The sequence below is a fragment of the Carassius auratus genome, chromosome 21, assembly GCF_003368295.1.
Source record: "Carassius auratus strain Wakin chromosome 21, ASM336829v1, whole genome shotgun sequence".
Classification (NCBI taxonomy): Eukaryota; Metazoa; Chordata; class Actinopteri; order Cypriniformes; family Cyprinidae; genus Carassius; species Carassius auratus.
In genome coordinates this window covers 10,350,260-10,374,934 of record NC_039263.1, presented here as the reverse complement: position 1 = coordinate 10,374,934, position 24,675 = coordinate 10,350,260, and the positions used below count along the sequence as shown (strand labels likewise).

The 24,675-nt window shown below is 37.8% G+C and overlaps 1 protein-coding gene across 2 annotated transcripts in view; it reads left to right on the top strand.

The window, feature by feature from the left end:
• Positions 1 to 2,266: 2,266 nt before the first annotated feature.
• The window catches only part of LOC113038422 (teneurin-2), a 226,485-nt gene continuing 204,076 nt past the window's right edge, over positions 2,267 to 24,675 (top strand). For both annotated transcript variants that reach the window (XM_026195811.1, XM_026195810.1), the window contains exon 1: positions 2,267 to 2,584. The gene's annotated coding sequence lies outside the window, so the exon portion shown is untranslated. The remainder of the gene's footprint in view (positions 2,585 to 24,675) is intronic.

Here is a 24,675-nt window from a genome sequence, read left to right as displayed (position 1 = left end):
ATTTCTTTTTGGCACTTATTGATAATAGGCCTCATTGATTTTTGAAATAAAGTGGATAAAATAACTGAATCCAATATTTGGCAGTAATATAACATAATGGCATTTTTTATAGCAATTCTTTGTAGGCCGTTTATTTAGTAGGCCACAACTTTACTTTTTTTTAAAGTAAATCCCCTTTGGATCCAAATGACTGAAACACAATGAGGATTAAAGTTCGTTTTAACAATTACTAAAACATCATTCAAATCAAAAGCTGTATCTGTTAGTAATATTTAATGGATTTACAGTAGTTGTATATAATTGTATTTTTATTAAAGTTAACAAAGATTCATAAATAACAAATGTGTTGTTCATTGTGTCGAGGTTTATTCTACGACAACGACGGGTTCCATGTACATCATCCCTTGCTTAACTGATTGGATCTTTTTGTAAAGTCTCACAGGTCATCTTACAATAATGTTTGGCCTCCACAACCAGATTTTAATCGGTAATTCAAAAGGATAATCATAAAAGATCATTATTACATGCATAATAGAAACCTTTTACTTACACTATATGTCCTGTTTTCAAAATTCCTTTTTTTTTCTGAAGCAGGTATTATTTGCCCTGATTAATAACAGTGTTAGAGCAGTGGTGTATTTGTGTGGCCTCTCTGATCTCTGGCTCCATTTCCATTAGCTGTATTTTTCTGGAGGGGCGTCTGTGTCGCAGGACTAAATGAATGCAATATGCCATTATCAAGAGGGGCCCAGACCATATTTTCCAGCAGTGTTGTGGAGAAAAACATGCTTGTATCATACCGCAGTCAGTGATTCTAGGCAGAGATGTGTGATTACTTCCTCCCCAAATCCAGCTTGACATCCGTGGGCAGAGGTTCAGTCAATTGATTTTCATCAGTTATGTAGACACAGGGCAGACAGTTACATAACCAAAAGAAAGAGAATTTAAATCATTCATCCTGGGCTGGTTTCTGTGGATGAGCTTATCTCACGAATGCTAAGAGTGGATTTTAAAGAGGCACATGAAACATTTTTTAACAGCACCCTGATAATAAGAAACATCTTATTTTAAATTATTTAACAATAAAGTAACATACATTCTGCCACCCTATGGTTAAATATAAGATTTCATGCCTAAGCCCCTCACTGACAGTGATTACATCACAGGTTTGTGTCAGTGTATCCAAATGTAAAGGCATCGGATCACTGTCTGCACTCCTATTGGTACTGTAGTTGTTGCATCGCTGCTCATTTGTTCAGGTAAATCACTGTCAGTGTGAACAATTCTGAATCTCCCAATGGCCGAAGTTGGAAGTATCACCAAATTATAATTTTCAGGCCGCAGACATTGCCTGTGTCCAAAATCACCCCCATACCCTTACATAGTGCACTATTTGCATGCTGGCCGAAGCCATGTTATAAATTGCACTCATTCAGTCACATAATGCACCTCAATATTGACATACACTCAATGGCTAGCCACTAGAAAACTCTCGTGCACTCTGAGCATCATGCTGATCAATTTCCTTTCTCGTGAGCAGATACCATTCAAATAAATATGGTGGGTAAAATATCAATGCAAAAATAATAAAAATATAACAAAATATAACAATAATATTATTATAGCCGTTACTGTATGCAACGACCAAATATACACTTGTTCAGTGGACTATATTAGTGGAGTAATGTAGGGTATGGTGGCAATTTCGAATACATCGCCAATGCCCAGCGCTCTTAGTGGCCATGAGTTGCCACTGCAAGGAAAATATTATCCAGTAGCCTGAGCTAAATTATTTAAAAACCAAATAGATTTAAAAAAAAAAAAAAAATAATAATAATAATAATAATTCTGAATAAAAAAATGTCAACCCCCCCCCCCCACAAAAAAACTAAACAAAAAACCAAACGAACAAACAAAAAATGTAACAATGATAACAATATAACAAAATATAATAATAATAATAATAATAATAATAATAATAATAATAGTAATAATAATAATAATAATAATAATAATAATAATAATAATATAGATGGAAAGAAACATACCGAAAACAGACAAAAAGGAAGGCACCACTGGATTTTAGTTAATTTTGCAGTCATATTCTGAGCATCCATACATTTAAGTACTAAAATGTCTACAATAGTATCCAAAATATGTTAGTTTACGGTGATACATAAAATCTCTCACCTTGGTACCTTAACTGAGCACCATCAACACTCGGAGCGTTACTGAGGCTAACATCTCCTCAACCCTCCCTCTGATGATTAAAGCTGCACGAATGACAACATCTAGACATGTGCTTGCTCTAGGCTACTAGCCTACTAAAACCATTCGCTTTGTGCGAGACACCGTGGACATGGACATTCGCTCTGGAATGGGTTGTTTGTTTTAGTTTTCTAGGTCCTCGACAGACGCCAGTGCAGGTTCCTTCTGAAGCGTTACAACAGACAGAATGAAATAAGTATCTCTTTCTGGAACGCAGAAACAGCGCGAGAACAACCACTCCGAGGTGAGCGAGGACTAAAACTTTCGAAGGAGAGAGAGAAGGATGTGCTTATAAGAAATTAATCCGTCTTAACAGGTAAATAGTCTGACTTATTTTATTTTTATGTCAGTTTAAATTCCTTCACATATCGCTGTATCAGTGCCGCGGTGCGCGCGAGCGCATCTTATCTCATCCGCAGTAGCGGAGCTCGCATACTAACTAACATGTTGCAGTGAACTGACGGGATATAATAAAGCATTTAAAGGCCTAAATAACAATACTTAAGAAGAGTATTATTATTGGCACAACTCCACCGCTGTCTATACTAGCAGACTTTCTGAGTAAATGCTGAAGGAGACTTAGGTAAAGCCGCAACTAAGTGTTTTTCCTCGTTGAAATGAAGTAGGTTAATCTCTTTCTTTCTCATTTTGACAGTTTAAAGACAAAATGTGCTGTTTTATGCATTGTGATACTAAGTAGGCTACTGCCTACTGTTTTGCATTTATTAGTCATGGTTGTAATGTCAAGATCTGAAGCTGACTGGGTGATGATAAGCATTTCTGTTTGGTCTCAGTTAATCTGTACTTTAGCTTTTGATGGCATTAGTTGTGAAGAATATCTGCTTTAGGCTGCTTGTTTTTGTTATTAAATCTCTGGTGGTCAGTTGCCTCAGTAAAAGCTTCATTTATCAACCTTTGACACATCCATCAGTGTTGGAGCTTCTCTTGGGAAAGTGCTATTTCTTAAAGGGATAGCTCACATAAAAAAATAAAATAAAATAATAATAATAATAATAAACTGTCATTATTTACACATTCCAAATGTGTAATGTACATGTCATTCTGTTGGGAAATTTTCCACATAGTGATGGCACATAAAGGTTTCATTTTATGTTTATCTGTAAATGTATATATCTATTTTGCATTAAGGCTCATCTAGTCTTGCCTAGCCAGACCTTCAGACTGACGGCTTAAGGTCTGGAATCTATCAAATAATTCTCACTTACAACGGCTTTGTTGCTAAGAACTTATTTAGTGCAACAGACACAGTCTCAGTCCCTATGCCTCTGGCTACTGGATTCAAGTCCAACCCCTTCTTACTCTCAGATAGGTTGTCAATCAGCATATGTAATTATCTAATCTCTATGACACCTCCCTCTTAACTTTTCCTAAAGAAACACGTTATTGTAAATGTAATTCTTTGTTTACTAACTAGCACTTGCCCCTATTCATTTTTAACTATAAAGAACATTTTAAACATTTAACAGTTTCCCTTTTATCAAATAAACATTTAACATCGCATTCATTTAAGATGCATAACTCACATTCACTACACATTAAATGTGCATAGATTTTCAATGTACTTAACTATAAATTTAGTTTAACAGTAGGTTTTATTACTCTGCCGGACCTGTTCACAGTCACTCCTTGTGTTTCACACGGTGTCTGCGACACTGGCTGATCCGCGTTGCTGATGTGCAGTTTTTCAAGCTTCTGCGGGCTCTTCGCTGTCGTTTCACAGTTGTTATCAGCATTTTAACATTCTGCAGGCACTCAGAATGAGCGCGGTGCACTCTCTTGCGTTCTGACCTGCACTGGACCTTTCCACGACTTTTCCCTGTCCAGTTTCATCAGGTTTTTCTTCAACGTAGGCAGTGTTGTACAAATTTTCCTGGCCATCAACAATTAAGCAGGGCTTACCCCTGTAGATGAATGTGGTGTTGCACGGTAACACATCAAAGCGAGGTGCGGGTCGCCCTGTCTGAGGATGCGTTTGGCTACTTGGACCACGTGCTCGGCATGCCCGTTTGATTGCGGGTTGTGCGGGCTCGATGTGACATGTTCAAAATCATATTTTTCCTTAAATGAAGTCCATGCCTCACTAGTAAACTGTGGACCGTTATCAATCATAATCTGCTCTGGTATTCCAAATCTTGCAAACGTAGCTTGCAGTCTGTTTATCACCTGCACCATCGTTGTCTTTTGCAGATGATGGATCTCTATTAATCGCGAGTAATCAGATACATCTGGCCCTTGTTCTTGCAAATGTCTATAGCCATGCGCTGCCACAGTCTGTCAGGTAGCGGGTTTGACTTAAGTGGCTCTTTCCTTTGTGATTTCCTGTTTTCGCGACAGAACATACACAAGCCAATTTAGTTATTTTTATCCGATGATATACCAGGCCACCATACGGATGAATTTGCCCGTTCTCTGCATTTTGTCAAACCAAGATGGCCTCCGTGGATGTGCTCAAGGATGTCCTGTCTCAGTTTACTTGGAATACAAATGCGTCTGCCCAGAATTATCAGTCCTTCACTTATTGACAGCACATCTTTCACTGAAAAAAAGTCTCTAATAACTTCTGATACATTTCTTACGTGCTCTGGCCATCCCTGCTTTATGAACTTACTTACTAGTTGTAACTGTTCATCCCTTTCAGTCGCTGCTACGATCAGGCTCAACTTTGACTGTGACAAGGGCAAGCCGGCTATAGCTGCGTCAAAGTAACAGACTATCTCGTTCACTGTAGGTCTACTGCTCGTTGCATCATCGGCTACTACCAGTGTCTTCCCAGGTGCGTATTCCGTGGTCACTGCAAATTGCATCTGTCTCATTAAAAGTATTTGACAGTTTATTGGTACCATGTCCAAGACTTTTATTAATCAATGGTACGAGGGGTTTGTGGTCTGTAATAAGACGAAATCTGTCCAGGCCTATGAGATACTCCTTGAATCTCTCGCACGCATAGACATTCCGGCCAAGCATTCTTTTTCTATCTGCGCATAGTAGGACACCTCCCAGCCTGTAGCTACTCGCATCTGCTGACACCGCTTTGGATTTCCCTGAATCGTAGTACGCAAGAACAGGTGCAATAATTAAAGTTTCTTTAAGCTTTTGAAATGCACTTTCTTGAGACTGGTCCCATGTCCATGCTACAGTCCTTTTTAATAAATCAAACAGCGGCCCGCCCACTGTCGCCAAGTCTGGAATGTAGCATACCATAGTTTATCATCACCAGGACCCATTTCAGTTCACTCACATTTCGTGGGGGCTTGCAGCTCTGAGATAGCCCTTACTTTCCCCAGGTCATGCCTGACTCCTCTCTCATCTATGATGTGCCCCAGGAGATAAAGCTCCTTCTGTCTGAAGATGCATTTCTTTTTTTTGAGCTTGAGTCCTGTGGCTCGATCCTCTCCAGAGCTCGCCTCAGATGCTCGTTGTTGCGCTGAAATATTTCTGCCGCTATGCTAATGCCGAAGGGCAAACGTTTAAAACAATATCTAGCAAACAGCGTTATGAATGTAGTGAGAAAACTGCACTCACTATGTAGGGGAATTTGCTAAATGCCGCTTGCGGCATTCAACGAAGAGAATATTTTGGACCTGGCAAGTTTGATAAGAACTTCATCAGTCGTGGGTAGGATGAACCATTCCCTTTTTACATTTTCGTCTACGTAGATGCTCACTTTCCCGTCAGGTTCCATCACTGGTACCATCGGCGCACACCAGTCCGTGGGTTGTGTTATCTTCTCAATGACTCCATTCTCCTCCATTTGTTGGAGTTCGGCCTTAACTTTGGGAAGTAATGGTAACGGCACTCTTCTCGCGGTGTGGACTGCGTATGGCTCTACATTCTCTTTTAGATTTATTTGAACAGCTTTGGTTCTCATTGTTCCCTGTTCACCGAATGCTGTGCTGACTTGCTCGATTCTTTTAACTAAACACATCACTCCTGCTTGTTCTCTGCTTAGCAAATTGTTCATGGTGTCGCCCTCCATGATGTGAATTGTGACCTTTAACTTTTTATCTTAGTACTCCGTGGTCGTTTCAAATTATCCCAAACAATTTATCCTTCTACCTGGGCTGTCATATCTCACATGTGTCTGACTCAGCTTCAGTTTACTTCCAAGCGAGTCAAAAGTCTCTTCATACATAACGGTCACTTCAGCTCCACAAGCCTTGCACGTTCAATTTCACAAACCAGTTCTCTGTGATCCCATCTCCAGTTTTGCTTTCCATTCCCAGGTAATATGAATTGTCATCACTTGCCTGTGTGTGTGTTTCTCTTATTACCTCATTAACTGTCCTTGAGCAACACATTCGCTCCCAGTGTCCTTTCTTTTTACATTTTCTACACTCACATTCTGCTGCAGGACATTTTTCCTTGTTGTGATGTTTTGTTTTTCCACACTTTCTGCACCGGCCGCCACCGGCCATTCTATCATTTTTACCTCTCCCTGGCTTCTTTTCATCCCATCTTCCCCTCCTTTCAGGTCGTCTGTGTGTAACCTCCTGAACGCTGCTTGGTGCACCTTCCTCCTGTTGGCTCAGCTGCTGGGCGATGTCCTCCGCCTGCTTCACCATCAGCACTGCCGTGTCTAAGGTAAGGTCTGTCATCAGCTGCAACTTTCTTGAAAGCTCTTTATCTTTGATGCCAACCACAAGCTTATCTCAGATGTTCTCTGTTTTCTGAGCACCGAAGTCACAACTCTCTGCTAATTTGTGGAGTGCACGGATGAAAATCTCTGCCTTTTCCCCTGGCCTTTGCATGCATTGGTAAAAGATGGCCTTTTTTCACATACTTTTGAAAATTCAGTGTTTAGTTGATCCTGAGAAGTGCTTGTCGACACAGTTGTAAAAATGACAGCTTTCTTCTATCGTGAGAGGGTTTGTCGTCACAGCAACGTTAAAGAACACGACACATACGTCTCCCGGAATTCCTGTATAATTCAGCCAATCCGATGATGACTTTGAAAGTTTATTAATATTTTGAATTGGCTTTTAAATTAAAATTTCAGTTTTCATTTGAATTTTTTTTTTTTTTTTTAATTTATGCTTTTGCCATTTTGTTCGTTTTATTTTTTAAATATTACTAGTTAGGTTTACTTTAGTTTTTTTTCAGTTAGTAATTTTAGAGCTTCAACTAATTTTTTTTTCATATACATAATTATTATTATACTTTATTATTTTTGTGTATTTATTATATTTCAGGTATGTTTAAACTAACAATAAATGTTTTAATAGTTGAACTTCTAGTTTTAGTTAACAATAACTGTGTAGTTACATTTCTCTGTGTTTAAATATATATATATATATATATATATATATATATATATATATATATATATATAATTTAGTGATGTAGAATTTGAACCAATCAGACACACAATTGTTCATTAGATTTAACAAATCAATTATTCAATCACAGACCCCTCATCCAACACCAGACTCAGTGCCTATACAGTATGTCTGGGTCAGGACCCCTCAGCGATCAAATAAACTTTACAACCTAAAAGAATTAAGAGAGAATCTTCTAAAACAGACACATACTGCAAAAGGAAATGACTTCTTTCATTAGTTCATAGACACATTATTCTCTGACTTTCCTATCATGTATATCCCAGGTCTTTGTGTATCTTGAGGTCTTGAGTGAGTGATTTGTATTTTTCTAGATTAATATAAAAATATAAAAATTTTGTGCACTAATTACATGAGTTTCTGGTTCTGTCACCGCTTGTGAACAGTCTCCCTTTTACAATCCGATCTATAGCTACGTGCTCAAATGCATTACTTTAAGAAAGTTATTTTATGTGGCCACAAAAATATCCTTTCTTAGAGTTCATATGAAATTATACTGAATGTTCGCTGGAGGAACAGATTAGTTGATTGTAATATTAATTCTGCACAGTTACTATTGTATTACTAAAATATTTGTAATTAATTATAATTAATTGTAATTATTTATATACATTTCCCTTTTAAGCAAATTTGCTACAGAGATTCAAACTTCTGCTTTAAAATAGTAACCAATCAGCAGCTGTTTTTGAGGATTTTAATGTGAAAATGTATTTTAACATTTTCTTTGCACATAAAGTAAATCATAGCCTACATATAGTTACAGTCACTATATTTGTTTTCAAATTGCAAATTGCAATAAAATTGCATGGATTTTTTTTTTTAACAAATTTGTTTAAAAATCCATACATACCTATTCTTTCACTCTATGTTCTGTCTGATTATCTGTCTCTTTTTGCTGTAGTTTAAGGTGCTTTCACTGAGTCTGATTTCCTGTAACAAAACAAACAGATTTGATGTCTTTTTAGGCATTCTGCATGGAAGATTACAGCAATAGAAGGTGCTTATCCACTCTATATTCAAAACAGAAAGTAGATTAGCATCAGTCTTTCGACACTTTAAACAATCGCTAACCACACATCAGATACGCATGCGAAAAGTGCCTCCATTTTCCTGTCTTAGAGTTGTCAACTTAATTACACTTCTTTGAAAAGCCTAACAACTACAGCAAATGAAGCCTTAAAATGAGGCTGTATCTGATTGCATTGCAAAACAACCCAGCAAAGCAGGTGGACAAATGATTCATACTGTTTGTCTTGTTTGCTTGCACATTGGTGTCCTGACTAATAGCAACTGTTCCTTAAGATGTAGTGTGTTAGTTGTATAGAGCTACAGCTAATCACTGTTTTGATAACTAATTAAATATAACAATTCTCTGTATTTTATTGAAGGAAAAATAACACCATGCTCATAGTTCTATTTCAAAACAGTGTGCAGATTCAGGCTATATGTATGTACTGTATGTACAAATATTACAGGGTTACAAATATTTAAAGCAAAAGCCATTTTTGCATTACGTGCAGAATTTCAATAACATTTTGACAATTTTAAACCAAAACGTAATGTCCAAAACAAATATTTAGCTGATTTATTCAATGCAATTTTATACTCTGTACAGTATTTTATAGAAATAAAACCCACATCATGCACTGTGAGTTGAAAGAAATCTATATGTATGTATTTAAAAAGATTTTAAAAATTACATTACAAGACAAACAAATGTCTACTTTTTTCATTTCATATATATTTTACATATAATTTCAATTAAATATGGTTAAACCTAATTTAATTTTAAACCTAAATTTAATGTCCCAAAACCAATATATATTGATATTTATATATATATATATATATATATATATATATATATATATATATATATATATATATACATAAAAAATAAAATAAAATCACATCATGCTCAGAGTTCTTATCCAATACAGTGAGCAAAGTGAAGTCTACGTATTTTAACGTATTTAAAAAGGTAAAAAAAATTAACATTACTAAAACAAACACATTTCCCTACGTTTTTGCAATACATATAAAAGTTCAGTGAAATATGGTTAATTTTAAACTTAAATTTAATGTTCAACACCATGTTATATTGTTAAAAATTTAGTCAATTCATTTAATAAATATTTTATATTCTATATTTATTGAAAAAAAACTACATCATGCTCAGTTTTTATCCACTACAGTGAAACAAATTTCTAAAAATGTCATCATTATTAGCATTACATAATAAAGTAACATTTTAATTATCTATGGTTATTTTAAACCTAAATTTAATGCCTGACAGCAAATATTTTATATTAATATTCAATTTATTCAATCCATTTCAAGCATTAGCTGCTGTATAGTGACTTCAAGGATGATAGTAATTTCATTACCACTTTTTAACTATTTGCTTGCTGCAGTATATTCAATAGCTGAGGGCCTCATGGTCTTTGCCCACCGTCATCAGCAACTTTGCCTTGCCTGTCACCACCAACTCACCTGGGAAAGTCATACAGCCACGTCTCAGAACACCACCCTATCAACTGAACAGCTTACATCAAATTACAATGCATGAGTGTGGGCGACTTGTGTAAACATATCTCTGCCGAGGGAAGTGAATATGACATTTTTATGTTAAGAGCATTGCCCCGGCATTCTAGGGTCTTACAGATGTAGCCAGCTATTCCCTGTGCTCTGCAGATTAGAGGATTAAGAGATATAGCCTAGAGTTTGTGTAATATCCATAATGCCTCAGCAGTAACACAGACACTAGTGGAAACGCACGGCGCACTGCTCTCTAATGTGCCAAGAGACGCTCATGACCAGCTACTGGTCTGCGATGACTGATCTCCATGCCTGCGGATTTGTATTTGGTATTTTTGTTTACTGACCCACTTATTTGTCTGTGGTAACCCTGCTGTGTTACTTGAAATACTACAGTGAAAACCAGGGCTGGTTGTACATTTTTACCCCGATTTAAATTTTCTGTCTTTTTTTCAATTTCGACACATACTACTTACTCCTATGTACATTTTTAGAAGAAAAACAATTTATTAACAGTAACACATGTTGAGTATTTAACGGGGTATATGGTCACACAGTATGGGGTAAGTTCACTCATTTTAAGGTAACCCATATGCAACTGTAATGTACATATATTACATTTTCTTATATGAGTTATATATCAAGATCAAGATTTATATGTACCGTACAAATGTGTGTATATATTTATAAAATATATTTGTAATACATTTTTGTACATATATGTCATTTTACAGATTTATCCATCCTAAAACCCCTCAATACATGTTGATATTATGTAAGTAAATATAAAAGATCGAATCTACTGAGAGAATGTATGTAGCCTATATGTAAAAAAAAAAAAAAAAAAAATTTAGTTTGATTGTGTTGTGTTGGTTTGCAAATCAAGAAATCAATTCGGCTTAATTTGTTAAGCACTCATTGGAGCTGGGAACAGGTTTTTGAATTAAGACTGGCTTACTTCTAGCCTTGAATGCCAGACTGCAGGCTTGGTTTTCATTTGATTTCACGCTCTTATTCAGTCCTTTGTACTAAATGCACCTTTGAACTAAATGAAGTAGCCAGTGAGCTTAAATTTCTGAGCCGATGCACTGATTGCTTTTCTCATTTGCATTGTTTCTAAGGAGTGAGACTGAGAACTCTTCAGACAAAGGACAAAATCAAATGCAGCATGATACTCAAACAATAGAGAGTTTGATGATGCATTGCCCGCTTCCAGATTGGAGTTTGTTAAGAAGGCGTTTGCCATGGAAACAGGGTTCTGCTTTCGTGATGTTTTCTTAAGAGTAATTGAGATTAAGTCAACACAGTACAAACCCCACAGTCATTCGTTTGCTAAAACCGTTTGTTTAACTGTTCAAATCCAAAGAACGTTTTTTGCCAAGTGACTATCTATGAACAGCATGCAAGTTGCTCAAGAATTGGAGAATCTTAGTAAGCCAGAATCTTAAACCGGATCCCTGTCCCTCATGTAATGGATTTGAAACATAATTTTAGCTCATCTTAAACGCTCCATCACCTGTGAGATAATGGCATACTTGTTTTATCATTTGTACAATTAGTGCTGAAATCTCAGGAGGCTTCATAACGATCCTTTTAAATCAACTTATCCTTAGGAAACGACAAGGAGCCCTGCCTTAGAGGTAATGGAATATTTTCTAAGTTAATAAAAGCATGCAATCAATTATTCGTGCTGGCTGTAAGTTGAAAATAACTAGTGAAAAGAACAGCGATTTCCTCTTTTTCTCGCTTTTAGTCCTAAAGACATCTTTGGAAGCTCATTTAAAGAAGTAGGGTTGCTAAAAATTCTTTGAGACTTGTAATATTTCACCTGTGAAAAAGAGAATTAGGTGACTGCTCATAATGGATTCATTGCGTTACGGCTCTGTGGATAGTTTTTCCTTTTTGGTACATGTCCATTTGATTGACTTTTGTTCTCGTTTTCTTTTTTTCTTTGGCCTTCCTGCCAAAACTATGTGTGGTATTTTTGATTGATTAGCTGTAATTCTTTAAAATGATGGTTTAGAAAGCCCGTGACATCATAAACTACAGCACTAGACAGAAAAATAAAAATATCAGCAAATAATGCTAATTTTTTACCAGCACCTGATTGTATCTCTTAAAGGCATATTTGATATAAATATATACAAAAATCACTAAAACATAGTTATATATTTTGCTGACTTGTGTACTTACATTGTTTTGAAGAATGTTAAAATTCAGAGAAATAGCAATTTAGTCATTTAGAAATAGCAATTTAGCCTGCCAATGGCGTCATACACCCTTGATTTCCAGAAAACATTGAAAGATGCTTTAATATCTAATGTGTAACATGAGTCCCGTTGGATTGCATCAGCTATGGAGAATGAGGATGACGAACTCCCATGATTCCACAATCAAGCTATGCCTTTGTTCCATTGTTTGTTTTGAATACGCGCTCTCTAGTGGCAAAAACCTATATAAAATATGAGAACATTTTGCATACAATATAAAGAGGTTAATACAAGTTTTAAAGGTTAGTAAAGTTATATGCAGCAGTAAAGAGGCAAGAATGGTGAAATGTTTCATTGTGGGCAGTGGTTGTTATAGAAATATGACTTAATTACAGTGCATTAGTGTTGAATTAAGAAAAGTGTCATGTGATTGACAGTGCTTGTTATTAGGATGATGAGAGCAGATTTGCTGTGCTTTGTTTTTTAGGCCATTAGCAGCTTTATGATTATTAGATTTGTCAGGAGAGTGACGTGCATTGTGCACTGTGGGCCAGGTGTTGGATCTTGCTGTAACCAAGTAATGAATAGTGGCAAAATACTGTTGACAACAAAGTAAACTATTGAATCACTTTGCTTAATACCCTTGTCATCTGTGTGATTCAGACACACTCGTCTGTTAGTTTTGAGTGACTACTAAATGAAAGGTGTTTTGCGAGGGTGGAAATTGGCTGTAGGAATGTCTAATGTGGCAGCTTGTCAGTCATTGCGTCATGGTTTAACATTCTGAAGGATCATAGTCTTGTCACAGACTAGGAAAGAGGCACGAGTAAATTCTCTGTTCATTGTGCATTCGTCTTGAACACCTTAATATTCAAGACGTTCTCAGTGTTCTTCATTAAAGTCAAACTCTTGCATTTCAAATCAGTCTCAGCGTATTACGACCTCGCTGGAAATATACATAGAATGTGACAGCTTGATTTGTGGCACTAATGGATTTGTTTTGAAAGTAGCTTGATAATGAACTCTTGACGTTTTTGAGTGCTCATAATTTACCGTCGTTTTTGTAGCTCCACCACAGTGGTTTTTCTTGTGTGTGTGAAAAAAAAAAACAATTAACAATTAACATAATATAATTAACAACTATTAATTTTGTCTCAGTAAACTCCTAATTTGCTTCTTATTAGTATTTAGTAATGCATTTGTTAAGTTAAGGTATTGGGTAGGATTAGGGATGTAGAAAATGGCCATGCAATAAATGAAGTGAAAAATACTCAGATCCACTAAAAGGAGAAAGGAGAAAAAGAGCATCAAGTTTTTACTGGTCCTCCTGTGGAAAAACCAATGTTTAAAAAAACTGTGTCTGGGAGATTGTTACAGAAACTAAACCGAGGTGACAGCTAACAACACTGACAGCCAACATGCAGAGAAAGCATTTCAGTATTTTTCTTCCTGTACACCCTAAAATATAATTGCCCAGAAAACAGCAAATGGCAGCTTGAGAGACATAACCCCATTACAGCTGTCATTTTCTGACCCATCACAAAGACCTGGCCAGAGGTGCTGTGGCCCAGCATTTCCTCTGCTGCATTCAGTCAATCCTATTAGAGCATTACAGCTCACATCTGCATGGCCTACAGACCTGATCCCTGAACAGAATGGAGCCACTATTTTGTATAATACCGTCTTATTTAATCCCTCACCCATACGGTTGAGCTCTGTGGACGCTGGCAGAGGTCTTGTTCTGCTGCCCAGTTGCCTTGCTCCAGTTCTCCTCCAAACAAGGCTAGGCCCTGGTTTACTGGTCTTGTGAATGAGCGTTCTTCTTCATATGTTTGGCTCTCTCCAATGTTTTGTCTTCTTGACAACTTTATTTAAGCTTTGATTCAGCTTCATTATTGTTATCATTACTTGTTATCTCAGTAACCCACTATTATTAGACAGCTGGTTGTGTAATAAATTAATCATCAGTGACAAACTCGCTGTGAATAGAGTGTCTGTACAGAGAGATCAGTATATGAATTGAAACATTAACTTTATGCTTCATGCTGCAACCATGTCAACAAGCGTGACTGTATTGGCCAACAAAAAACGAAACAAAACCAAACAAACAACAAGAACAACGAAAGGAAAGGACAAATAAGGACAAACAAAAGGAATCAGCATTTCTTTTTCTTCCAGTGTTGCTGTTGTTAACTGAAAAATATACAATTATAAAAAATGTAAATACATTTAAAAATGAAATAAAGCTGGAATAAAATGAAATATAAATTAAATTAATAGCTAAAATAAAATGAACTATAAATTAAATGAATAGCTAAAATAAAATGAACTATAAATGTAATTAATAGCTAATAAAAGCTAATATATACCTGTACATGTTTGTGTGTGTGTGTGTGTGTGTGTCTGTGTGTGTTTGTGTGTGGGTGTGTGTGTGTTCTAAATAAACTAATAAATAATATGACAAGCACATAACAAAACAAAGTTAAACTAAGATGAAAACTGAAAATATCAAAATAAAAGACAAATCAAAATAAATAAATACTATAAAAATACTATACTATAAAGGTATAGGACTATAGTACTATACCATAAAAAAATACTAAAATGACTTGACATTTTTTAGAAATATGTAATAAAATATATATATATATATATATATATATATATATATATATATATATATATATATATTATTATTATTATTATTATTATTATTATTGAATAAAATTCCAGAATTTGCCTTAACCAATGAATGAATGAATAAAATCAAGTTTTTTGGCATATGTGTACATTTTTATTTATTTTACATTTTATTTAAATAATAATAAAAAATACATTATTATTATTATTTTTATTTATTTTTAGGTCTGTTAAATGTGAAATATTACCCAGTTCCTGCTTCCTCCAGGAAATACACACCTCCCTTTTTCCAACTCTTCATTATTAATTTCTCTCTTTCTCTATCTTCTATATTCCTTCACAACTTTTGATGTAGAGCTACACTAAATCCATTATGAGCAACAGTTCCCACGTCAAAAGAAAGCCATTGCTAGGCTCACAGCTGCCTCCCAGAGTCCCTAAACATTTTCCCTGTCTATTTAGCCCTGCTGTGTGCAGCCCATGGACGTCACCAACATGTTGCAGTAGTTTAGCCATCAGTGGCCTGAGAGAACAACTGTTTGCCCAGCTCTAATAGCCGTGTCCATTTAGTGGACCTCATCTCCACAGTCATTCCTTGCTTCAGAGGCAGTGGGCAAGGGTTGCTTAGGTATGTGTGCATGTATTTAAAAGTTTTGCTTGTTTATGTATTTATTCTGCACGCTTGTGGACAGATCTGTTCAGGCGAAGCTCTGGCATGTTCCAGCGGTTTTATGGATTCCTAAGCGGGTGAGTGTTCCGTCAACCGGCAAACTATCCAATGTTAAATAGTTGGGCTTGCAAAAATAGACTTGCGCACGCACACACACAAACACACACAAGTGCATACAAGACATTTAAGAGCGGAAAGTGAGTGTTCAACAAGCAGTAAATAAAAAATAAGGGCAAGTTTGTTTGTGTGTGCGTATATATGTCTGTTTGTGTATTTGTTTGTATTAGCCTTGACTCTTTTCCTGTTTCAGAGCTTGAGAGCAACAGAGCACGGTTCGTTTCATCAGCCTCTAATGGTGCATCATTGCTTTTTTTCACATTATCGAATTATTAATTTACTTATAATAAATCACCACATAAATAAAGAACAAGAAAACTTTCACAGTTCACTTGATGTAGTACATTTCAGGGTTTTAATGAGTTCCACCATTTCAGGGGGTAAAAAAATTTAAAGACTTTTTAATTGAAAACCCATTTTCACAACATAAAACTGCAGGTCGGAGGACCAGCTGGTGGTGGGGCTGGGTCTGGCTCACTTGGCAGCTCGCTGCCACTGAAATGGAGAATTATTGTAAAACAGAAGGGATGAAGAAGCACATGCCAGAGGGTGATCAGATCATGGCTCCTTTTTTTTGCCCGACTGCTTCAGAAGTTTCATTGAACTCTGAAACTCTCCGAACTAAAGCTCCATATGGCAAGCAGGACCTTTCATGATCTGTCAAGCCACTTACCATCCACAGAGCAAGTTTCATATGTGCATAGTGTGGCCTTCGAGAGACTCTGGACTACTGAGCTGAGGCATAGAATTGTTTTCAATAGCGGTGTAGATGTAGACATCTAATAAGCCCTTCAAGCTTAACAATGAAATGAATAGAATTAAGTTTAAATTGAGTTTTTGGATTACCTCAGTCATTAAATAGTGCCAGTATGAATCATATGATGAGTCAGGCCGGCGACACACTGGATGCGTGGCGCAAGCGTCTCAGCCACGTGGCATGTCGGTTTTTAATTCGGCTCCTATGTTGACAGGTTAGAGCTTACAGTGAGACGTGCGTCTCAGGTGCGGCCCCAGCTGCGCGGCAAACGCTTGCTTGCTAGAAATAGAACCGACGCCTATTTTTACCGCGACACGCACGCGTGTTGGAAGCTTTTCCAGCCAAAATATAATAGGAAAATGTGTTTAAATGTCATTTTGTACATAAATACATATGAATTCCTGATATTTTGATATTTGAAAGTCTATAGGTTGACATAAATTCAGATATAAATGTAATAATTTTTTTTTTATAATTATCGATTTTCAAATATTGCACCTGTCAAACATAATCTATTTCGCCGTCAATACTTTTGACGGTGTCCTTTATCAGTAGGCATAGGTGTAGGTGTGTAAAAAAAATAAATATTGTTGTAATGAAGACATGAGCCTGGTCTGTAAACGGTCTCCCTCTACAGCAGCAGCGCGCCAGCGCCGCGTCAGGCACGCTTCTGGTGTGTAAAAACACAGAATCCGCCACGCTTCTGGGACGCTTCTGGGACGCTTCTGGGACGCTTCTGGGACGCTTCAGACACGCGGCGCTCACGCCACGCAGCCAGTGTGTCACCGGCCTCAGAAGACATGAAAATGGATTCTCTCAGTAGATGTTGGGGAGGCTGATGACGAATCAAGTTTTACTGACGTGGGTCAATAACATATAAGAGTGTCCATGATAAACAAAATGAAAAATCTAGGTTTCACGCGTGTGTCGCTGAATGAGTGTGTATGAGCCTTCCAGTGATCACTCTTCGCTAGATGATGAAAAACACACTAAAACAAAGGTTTTAATATCTCTTTTTGTTTAACTAGAATCTCGATAACATTCCACATAGATTTAAATGCCCAGCAAATGTTGCTGCAAATGTTTATGAGTGTGAAAGATCCTTCATTTAACAGCATGAGGTTAATGCTCCACAGTATAATAGGTTCATAACACAGATGTCTTTTTCTTAAATTAATCTACAGTAGATCTTTGTGTGCACTGTGGCGTGCTGTGTGCATTTGTGCTATGATGCTGAATATGGAAATTGTTATATTTTCATGTATAGACCATGAAGAGGTCCATAGTAATACACTCCAGTTCTAGATTCTCTTGTATTGGTCCTTACAGATTAATGTTTTCAAACGAGACACTTTTATATTCCTTTTTCTTCAGTCACATAGAGGAAAAGAAACTATAGCTTTGCTCAGCATGCACAGAGAAAGTGAAAATGAGTGTATTGAGACACTTGAATTCAATATATCACATATGGATCAGCTTTTTTTTTTTTTTTTGTCATTCAGTCGTTCGATCTACTGACAGTTTTAATTTGTCATTCACCATGAATGTAGCTAAGGTGATGGATATGAACCCTCTGTCTGTAACTTTTGTTTAATGTGGGAGCCAGGCTGGGTAATGGAGAGAGTAAGTCATTTTTCAGCACGGTCAAGTACTGCATTTAAATAGCCATTTTCTCTTCTGTAATTTCCAAGGCATTAAAATGGCTGACTGCTTCATTACTTGAGTAGAATCGGATCTCTTCAGTAGGATGTATCTTACTGCTCTCCAGGGCAATCTTCCAAATAATGGTGCAGACTCCTATCTTTCTTTTGTTCCTATCTATTTCTCACTCTCTCTCACTTTAGTAGTTTCATCCCACTCTTTACCTCGCAAGACAAATGTAATCATGACATTTAAATGAATGAAGTTGGCCAGTGTAAGTATTACAGTAATTGGTTGTAAGTGGATAAATCTGAGATGGATTTTACCTGCACTAAGCCGGAGGAAGATACTGTGGACGAAAGGATATGATGTATATTTGTCATACTGTGGGAGGCATTTCATAGTGAGGATAGCTTGGTGTGTTAAAGGGGTAGTTCATCCAGAAATAAAAATGTTGTCATCATTTACTCAGCCTCAGATTGTTCCAAACACGAGTGTCTGTCTTCTGTTGAACATGAAAGAATACATGACCCTGGACCACAAAACCAGTCAAAAGGGTACATTTTCAATTGTGATTCATACATCATATATTGTTTTTTTGTTTTTTTTTTAGGATTGGACAATATTTGGCCGAGATTATTTGAAAATCTGGAATCCGGGGCTGGAAAAATAATTAAATACTGAGAAAATCGCCTTTTAATTTGTCCAAATGAAGTTCTTAGCAATGCATATCATTAATCAAACATTGAGTTTTGATATATTTACAATAGGAATTTAACCAAATATCTTAATGGAACATGATCTTTACCAAAGTCTTTTCAGGCAAGTCGTGCCACTTGGCCGCCATCTTGGCAACACCTCCGGGCAGCTATTTCAGAATAACAAAACCAGCTCCTATCTAAATGAATGGGCAGAGAGTCAGAACTGAACTTTCAGTGGTCACCGGGACATAAAAACTGCATGTATAGAAACAGCAGTAAAATATGATAAAAATCGCTGACATTTTTTTATGACTTTGCCCCAAAATAAGGTTTAAAACGCCTTTTTCCCACAGATTATACTTGTACTACACATGCGCAAGGCTTCCTCAACTGTGCGTGTACGTCAGTGGAACCAGACGATAGGCTTAAATGTTTCCCGGCTTGACTTTTAAGAGCAAATGATTGGCTTTCCAGCGGGAGGGGCGGGACGTGTGCATACAACCGCCATCTTTGCCGTTACGGGTTTTCCTTATATAGTCGAATGGAGGATTGAGGAAGTGGCATGTCTCTTATAAATTGTCTCTGTCTTTACTTAATATCCTAATTATTTTTGGCATAAAAGAAAAACTATAATTTTGACTCATTCAATAAATTTTTGGTTATTGCTACAGATATTCCCCAGTGACTTAACTGGTTTTGTGGTCCAGGGTCACATATATTTTGAAGAATTGGGTAACCAAACAGTTGTTTTGGACTGTTGAATGGTTGTTGGTTAGAAACTGCTGATCTACTGGTATTTTCATGCACAACCATTTCTAGGGTTTACAGAGAATGGTCCGAAAAAGAGAAAATATCCAGTGAACAGCGGTTGTGTGGACGAAAATGCCTTGTTGATATCAGAAGTCAGAGGAGAATGGGCAGTCTGGTTAGAGGTGAAAGAAAAGCAAAAGTATCTCAAATAACCACTCGTTACAACCAAGGCATGCAGAATAGCATCTCTGAATGCACAACAGCAGATGGGCTACAGCAGCAGAAGACCATACCACTCCTGTCTGCTAAGAACAGGAAACGGAGGATACAATTCGCACAGGCTCACCAAAATTGGCCAATAGAAAACTGGAAAAACATTGCCTGGTCTAATGAGTATCCATTTCTGCTGTGACATCCAAATCATAATCCAACAGAGCACCTCGGGGTGTTGTGGAATGGGAGATTCACATCATGGATGTGCAGCCGACAAATCTGCAGCAACTGTGTGATGCTACCATATCAATATGGACCAAAATCTCTTTGAGGAATGTTTCCAACACCTTGTTGAATCTATGCCACGAAGAATTAAGGCAGTTCTGAAGGCAAAATGGGGGCCCAAATTGGTACTAGTAAGGTGTACCTAATAAAGTGGCCAGTGAGTGTATATTTCTACCAAGATAACTTTTGGAAAACTTTAGCATAGTAATGGATATGACAATGTTAATGTATTTGTTCTTTGGGGAATAGATCTGCTATGCTGCTGTTGGTTATTTCTGTTGTTGTAGATTATTGCTAATTCCAAGACATATATGATGATATGGTGCTGTGAGTATTGACAGATATGGTGCTGTGAGTATTTAAGACATACTGCTGCTGCACACGTATATAAAATAACATGCAGTAGATCTACACAGATGGAGACGGGGAAGGTGGAGGGTTTCAAATGAACTCTAAAAGCACGCCAAAAAATGCTCTAGAATCAGAATAAGATTATGATTGTAGAGCCACCTTATTCAGCTCCACCTGTATCTACTGCAGGTTATTTTATATGATATTTGTGCAGCAGCAGTATGTCTTAAATACTCACAGTACCATATCTGTATATGTATTGGCATTACCAATAATCTACAACAGAAATAACCAACAGAATGAGCTTTATTGCCAGGTATGTTTACACATACAAGGAATTTGTTTTCGTGACAGAAGCTTCGCAGTGCAACAGAATGACAGCGACAGAACAAAAAACACATACTAAAATAATAAATAATACAAAAAACACAAATAAGTAGGTAAGTAATGACAATATACAAACTGACAATTGTATGGCATATTACAAAAAGCAGTTATGTATGTACAGGTATATTATGTGCAAAATTTAAGTGTACACTAAGTATGCGTTTTAGATAAATAAGTGTATGTGTATATAAATATAAATAGTGTAGTGTGTTCCACAGTTATTATCAAGTGTTCATTAGATGGATTGCCTGAGGGAAGAAACTGTTCCTGTTTCTGGTCGTTCTGCTGTTTAGTGCTCTGTAGCGTCGACCAGATGGCAACAGTTCAAAGAGGGAGTGTGCTGGATGTGAGGAGTCCAGAGTGATTTTGCCAGCCCTTTTGCTCACTCTGGATAAGTACAGTTCTTGAATAGAAGGGAGGGTTGTACCGATGATTCGCTCAGCAGTCCGGACTATCCTCTGTAGTCTTCTGAGGTCAGATTTAGAAGCTGAGCTGAACCAGACAGTTACTGAAGTGTAGAGGATAGATTCAGTGATGGTGGAGTAGAACTGTTTCAGCAGCTCCTGTGGCAGGTTAAACTTCCGCAGCGGGGCGAAGGAAGTACAACCTCTGCTGGCCTTTTTCACAATGGAGTCAATGTGAATGTCCCACTTCAGGTACTGAGAGATGGTGGTGCCCAGGAACCTGAATGACTCCACTGCAGTCACAGTGCTGTTCATGATGGTGAGTGGGGGGAGAGCAAGGGGGTTTCTCCTGAAGTCCACTATCATCTCCACTGCTTTGAGCTTGTTAAGCTCCAGGTTGTTGAGAGTCCACCAGACAGCCAGCTCTTTAACCTCCTGTCTGTAAGCTGATTTGTCACCATCCTGAATGAGGCTGATGAGTGTGGCATCGTCTGTAAACTTCAGGAGCTTGACAGAAGGGTCTTTAAATGTGCAATCGTAAGTGTACAGGGAGAAGAGCAGTGAGGAGAGGACGCAGCCCTGGGGAGCTCCGGTGCTGATTTGCTACGTTTACATGCTGGGTGCATGTAAATGTAGCAAATCAGGACCGGAGCTCCACAAATAATCCATTTGTAATCGGATTGATAGCTCGATCCGAATGAAATTTTGATCGGATTGAAGGGGGTGGTTTATTCCTCTATTAATCAGATTGAGCGTCCATGTAAACACTCGATTGGATTGAACCATGAAACTGAAAGGACTGCGCATATGCAATGACGCAGAAATAACGTAATGACGTATGACACAGGAATAACGTAATGACCTATGACGCATGGAACGAGCAGCTCTTCCTTTTGAATAAAGTGTTGTATAAATGCATCATTATTAAACTCTCATTTCACTCTGCCTTGTTTTTGATACTCATCCATAGGCAACCCGTTTTGGGCACGGGGAGGGGCTTTTTTTTTGCTTGATAAATATGAGCAGCACAGCACAGCACAGCACAGCACAATGGTTTATATGTTTATTTATCCATAAAGGTGTACATAATAATTCTGCTGTTTAAAACAAATAAAGAAACCATGTAGGAGAGTGGTTATTATGTGCAAACAGTGAGAAACTCAATATTATCTATGTCACTTTCACTTTTCACTTTCTTGTGAACCGGATCACTTTATTTAGCGTTCATGTAAACACTACAATCAGATTCATCAATCGTAATGAATTCAGTCAGATTGAACCAAAAAGTGTGCATGTAAACGTAGCCATTGAATGGGTGCTGAATGTGTATTTTCCGAGCCTCACTAGTTGCTGCATGTCTGTCAGGAACAGACAGAGGTGGGCACGGAGAGCTGAGTTAGTTTGGGCAGGAGAAGGTTTGGAATGATAGTGTTAAAGGCCGAGCTGAAGTCCACAAACAGGATCCTCACATAAGTCCAAGGTCTGTTTAGGTGTTGCTGAAAATAATGCAGTCCAATGTTTACTGCATCATCCACAGACTTGTTCGCTCTGTAAGCAAACTGTAGAGGATCCAGCAAGGGTCCAGTGATGTCCTTCAGGTGAGCCAGCACCAGTTTTTCAAATGACTTCATGACCACAGATGTTAAAGCCACAGGCCTGTAGTCACTTAGTCCTGTAATTTTGGATGAAGGCAGAGCGTTTGAAGTATGAAGGGACTTCACACAGCTCCAGTGATCTGTTGAAGATCTGTGTGTAGATGGGGGCCAGCTGGTCAGCACAGGATTTCAGGCAGACTGGTGTTTTTGGGCCTGGTGCTTTTTTTCCTTTTCTGCTTCCAGAACACATGGCGCACCGGAAGCAGAAGTGTGGGGGGAGAGGGGGGATGCAGGAGGTGTGAGAGCAGTTGTTTGGAGAGGTGTTCAGTATGGGTTGCAAGAGTTGTGAATGGTGTGAACGGTTGTTTGGAGAGGTGTTCAGTATGGGTTGCAGGAGTTGTTAATGGTGTGAACGGTTGTGTGGAGGGGCGTTCAGGGCAGGTGATGGGTGTTCTTCTTTCAAACCTGCAGTAAAACTTGTTCAGATCGTCTGCCAGTCGTTAATTCTCCACAGTGCTGGGGGATGGTGTCTTGTAGTTGGTGATCTTTTTCAGACATTTCCACACTGATGCTGAGTCGTGGAAGTGAACTGAGTCCTTATTTTTCCAGTATAATTACTCTTTGCCACTCTTATCTCCCTTCACAGTGTATATTTCCAGTGAAATGCTATTTAATGCATACTGAGTTTTTTACACTGTTAAAGAGTTGGATTCCCATGCTAAACATGGACAAAGTTTCAAAAATTAAGTTGCACGTTTGAAGGAGTATTTTTGTTCCAAAAATACTCCTTCCAGTTTGTCACAAGTTTCTGAAAGGTTTTTTCGAGTTTGGGTCTGTGTGACGTTAGATGGACCGGAATTTCCTTATATGGGTCCTAAGGGCACTTCTCCCGGAAGAGCGCGCGCTCCAAGCCAGAGCAGAGACATTCACTGATCAGAGCGAGAGACCGAAAGGTCACAAAAAAGTGTGTTTTTGGTTGCCAGGGCAAGACAACCCTGCACAGATTACCAAAAAAAAAACAGCATTAAGGGACCAGTGGATGGAGTTTATTTTTACAGAGCATCAACGGAGTTGTGTAAGTGTTTTTGTTTGTTCCCTGCATTTCGAAGATGCTTGTTTTACAAACAAGGCCCAGTTTGACGCCGGATTTGCACATCGTTTATTTCTTAAGGATATTGTGTTGGAACCGCAGGCGGTGAGTAAAACTGCTTCAAATATCTCTGTGTTGTTAACTTAGCTATCGGCGCGTAAGCACATCAAGTAAACAACATGCGATGTTGTCATCAAACTGCACTTTACACATGTACAGCTTAAAAAAAAAAAAAAAAAAAAAAAACACATAAAGTGGAACTTAATCATTTTCCAAAACCGCTAAGGAAATATACATACTATATAGAGACATCCTGCTGTAGTGGTTGCTGCTGCTGCTCTTGTTAAATTTCAGGATCTGATTCTGGATCATAAAATATATGGCTGAATCTGACTGTTTTGGATGATGTTTTTTTCCTCAAGGTAATGTCACAGTTTCCAGATGCTCTCAACGCAAAAGCCTACTCGCGCTCGTGATTCATCCAGGTTTCCGTGAAACACAGAGCAGCAGAGTGTGAAAAATCCTTATTTGTCCGGGAGAGCAGAAGGAGTTGGTCGGTTTTGTTGGGTAGAGAACGGAGATTTGCCAAATGGATGCTAGGCAATGGCGTTTGAAGTCCGCGTTTTCTGAGTCTCATGAGTGCACCAGCTCTTTTTCCCCGTCTTCGCATCTTCCTGAAGCGTGTGACAAGAATGTCCAGC